The sequence below is a fragment of the Vombatus ursinus genome, unplaced genomic scaffold, assembly GCF_900497805.2.
Source record: "Vombatus ursinus unplaced genomic scaffold, bare-nosed wombat genome assembly UNPS02004704.1, whole genome shotgun sequence".
NCBI classification, from domain to species: Eukaryota; Metazoa; Chordata; class Mammalia; order Diprotodontia; family Vombatidae; genus Vombatus; species Vombatus ursinus.
The window spans coordinates 2,574,805-2,579,486 of NW_020944482.1; positions in this window are offsets into that span (position 1 = coordinate 2,574,805).

Genomic DNA, 4,682 nt, shown 5'->3' on the forward strand with positions numbered 1-4,682 from the left:
TTTCTTCCTGTCTATTGTCTGTGTACAAAGGGAAACGGTGAACAGCTCGGAGGAGGATGAGATTTGAAAGGTTGAGGTGGTATTAGCTAGTCTCCTGTCTCCAGACTGATTTTGGTTTATCTAGTTTTAGACTTTTTAATATAGTGTTTGTATCTCTGTACCTCCTAGAATTTAGCTTTGTTTTGTAAACTTTGAAGGAATTCATAAATAAGTTAAAGTTATTATCAAGTATTCTGATCTGTAAGCAACAAATCTTAATCTCTAGAGTTCTATAACCTCTTTTGACCTATAGGACTTTGCTACCTAGAAATGTGGACTATCAGCACTACAAATTGACGATATCTGAAAAAGTTTCTTACCATCTGAATCTTTGCCTGATTGATATTTTCCATCATTAGTAATACCTTGTTTCAAACCTTGTGTTTCTTTGACCTTTCTTCACCTTTCTTATCCAGAAACCAAGTCTTGATGACTCTAATAATATGTTATCTCCCCATTTGACCCCCTGTCCCATTCCCATTGCCACTGTTCTAGTAGAGGCCCTTATTACAACCCACCTCTTAATAGGTCTTCTATTGCTGCTCAGTCCTCCAAACCAACTTTTGTATAGATGTCAGGATATTTTGTTCGTAAAACAGTTCATGTCAGTGTTCAGAAATCTTCATTGGCTCCCTATTGCCTACCAAATAAAGTTCTTTTGGCTTTCAAGACCTTCTACAATCTTTTTAGCTGTACCTTATGCTATAGGTGTATGAACTAGACCTTTGATTTCATTAGTATTATTAATATCCATGGGAGGAAACTCCCTCAACCCATGCTTGTCAGCACCTTCTATACAATTTATAGTCTTAAGAGTTACCTGAGAGGTTAAATGAAATATCATATAGATAGTATGTGTCAGTCAGGACTTGTACATGGGTTTTCCTGTCCTCAAAGCCAGCTTTCTCACCAACTATGCCATGCAATACCACTGGCTACTTGCCTGGAGCATTCCTCAAACTCCCATCTCTGCCTTTGTTCACATTGTTTCCCATACCTGGAATGCCCATATTCCCCTCTCCTACTGTTAAATTTTTACTCATTATTTAAAGCCCAAATGAAAGAGTATCTTTGGGAAGCCTTCCTTGATCCTTCTGGACCTTTTTCCATTCTGGTCTCACTTAGCATTTTATTTGCACTTCTATGTATGTAATTCATTAGGTCTTTAAAAAAATTTTAAATATATGAATTTTTAAAATTTTCATTGAAAAACACAGGAATTCAAATATATGAACAAGAAAATAAAAGAAAAGTGATCATGTAAGGAGAAACCAACAAACAAAAGATTGTAAGTGGTTATATGTCTATAATTTGTTATTTACTGTTTGTAAACTCAACCCCAAAAGATGTATATATTGACTCTTAATGTAGTAGTGTCCACATTGTCCTTGTTTTCCTAATCTTACCTTTTCTTTGTCATATGAATTTGTTGCTTTAACTGTTGGTTTCAACTACATAGTTGTGTCATATATATGTGTGTGTGTGTGTGTGTGTGTGTATGTATATATATACACACGTACCACACACAAAAATATATATATACATATATATACACACATATATATACATACATTAGTTTTGCTTCCGTTCCATCACTTCGTATGTCTTCCTATCCTTTGAATTCTTCATATTCATCATTTTGAGGATGTAATATTTTCTTATATTTGTAAACTAGCATTTAATTAGCCATTTCCCATTTGATAGACACCTAGTTTTTTGCTGTAACAGATAGTGTTGCTAGAAGATATTTTTGTACAATAGGTCTTTTTCCACCATCAGTAATCACCTGGTAGATAAAGAAAGGGTGTGCATATTCTTCTACCTTATGAGATAATTCCTTATTGCTTTCCAAAAATGTTAGATCTTTTTCATAACTCTAGTAGTAGCTCAATAGCACATGCAGCATACATTGCTAGCACTGAATTTTACCCTGTTCATCTTTTCCAGTTTGATGATGCCGAGGTGGAAACTCAGATTGTGTTATTAATTAATTTAAATATGCTTTTGTTGATGTCTTTCATCTTTACATTACTTATTTATGGTGATCTCCCCTTCCCATATTGAACCTTTCTTTCTTAAAAAAAAAAAGTAATTGAGCAGTGACATCCATTACAGTGTTCATATTTGGCCTCTTGTTTTTGTCATTCAGAAGGAATGACATTTCATTATCTATTTTCTTAACCATCATTGGTTTTTTCAGTTAACTCAGCTGAAAGTCCTTTTAGTGATATTTTCATTTATGTTATTGTAGTCTTTGAATATATGTTCTTTTGTTTCTTCACTCTAAGCATTCCTGCAAATCATCTTGAGTTTCTCAGGATTTCTCACGTTTGTCATTTTTATTGCACAGTAATAGAGCATATGATACATGAATATACACCACAAGTTTTTTCAGTCACTTCTCAATTGATAGGGTACTCTCTGTTTCTAATTCTTTACTACTACAAAGAATGCTGTTATGAATATTTTGGTATGTATTGGACCTTTGTTTCTGTCTTTTACATACTTGGGATATATACTCAATAATGGAATTGCTAGGTCAGTGGGTAAGGATGAAGTTATAGCTTATTTACTTTTGCATAATTCAAATCAATATCCACAATGGTTGGACCAATTCATATTACCACCAGCAATGTATTTGTGTCCTTGTTTTCCCACTACCTTTCCAACATTCACTGTTCCCACCTTTGCCAGTTTATGGTATATGATGAATCCACAAAGTTATTGTAATGCTCGTTACTGTGCTAAGTGCTTTACAAATATTTCATTTGGTCCTCAAAACAACATTGTGAGGTGGATGCTGTTATTATATCTCCATTTTACAATTGAGAAAACTGGGATAAACGGAGATTAAGTGACTTGCCCAGGGTCACACAGCCAATGAGTGTCTGAGGTCAGATTTGAGCTCAATTCTTCCTGGCCTAGCATTCTATCAACTGCATCACCTAGCTGCCTCATAATAATAGCGTTTAAGGATTTAATCAGTAATGATAACAGCTAACATTTATATAACTCTTTAGAATTTGCAAGATGCTTTACATATATTATCTTATTTGAGCCTTAAAATGGCCCTGTGAGGTAGGTGCTATTATCATCACCATTTTACATGGGAGGAAACATAACATGGGTTATGTAATTTGCTCAGGGTTACACAGCTAGTGATTGACATAAGTTTTGAACTCAGCATGTTTTCAAATAATTTAAAATTTCTATAAGCTAATAGCGTTTATTCATCATCCTATACAGGCTACCCTTCCAGCACACTGGAAAAGGCCTGTCATTTAGAATCCCATAGGGGAAGTTATCTCTGCCTAGTCACAGATCCTTGTCAGGCTTTGAGTTCACAGTATACTTTGTTTTTCCTTACAGTATGATAGCATTCACTACATTACATTCCTATACATTAATACATCTTGTCTCATTGATGTGGGAACTCGCTCCAGTGATGTAGAGCATGACTTAACTAGGCCATCTCTGCTACTTTTTTCTTTTTCCTCCCATAAATTCTATGCAGGGTTCATTAAATGTGTTGATATACTTACTAATGGAAAACTCCAAAGTCCTAATCTGATAGCTCATTGTGTCATGGAGGTGACATTTATCAAAGGCCAGTCCAGCGGAGACAGTAAGCTCTGGCAGTTTCTGCTGTTCTGGAAAGGTTTTGAATTTAGTCCTATCCACTGTCTTCTGAGTAACAGCCTGCCGAAGTACAGAGAGGCTTATCTCCATTAAGTTTTTTTGGGTATGGCAATGAAACAAAATTGTCTCTAAGGCTTGTGCAATCTTTCCTGCTTCTGCAGGGGCAGAGGATGCTACATGGTTTTTACACTGAGTGTAAACAATTTGGCTGTTGGTACCTTAAGTGTAAGATCTATGTATTCAAGAAATATTGAATGGAGAGTATTTTAGTGGCTTATTCTAACCCCTAGTACCTATCTGCTGATCCATTTCATAAAAGCAAGACACTACAAATATATGAAACACGAAACAAAAGCCCTCAGTGAATGTTAACTGGTTTAATGTACTTGTATAGATGGCATGCCATAGAGTCAAGAAACTGATTTGGAAGAGGTAAAAGCTGTTAGAAATAAAAATACAATATTAAAGCCATGAAATCGGGCCCCTATCTTTGCAGTTAATTGTAATTTTCAAAATCAGCCATGGGATGGGTTAGATTCCACACTTTCTTTTTTTCCCCTTCTTTCTCCTCTCAACCAGTTACAACACTCAGAGATCCTAAAACATAGATTTGGGAGTGGAAGCAAAATATAATACTTTTCCTTCCCAGTAAGCATTGCACTGGAACACTTGGAAATTGAGGAAAAATGGATGAAACATGGCTGATGGAGCAGCTCCTTTCTGATATATAGAGAGCAAGATTGGAAGCTACTTTTGACCTGCTTGCTGCCTCTTGTAAACTGACCTTTGTTAGATGACAAAGTGTAATGAACACTTTTCAGAACTTCTTTTGGTATCCTGTAATTGCAGCCCATAGATCCTTATTAAAAATAAAAAAGCCCCCAGTTCTTCAGTAAATCTCATTTTGATGCACATGTTTTGTTCACGAGCTATCATTTCTCAGGTGTGGTCACTGGGTTACTGCAAAACCATCTAAGGAACATTTGGTGCTAAATGTAGACAGG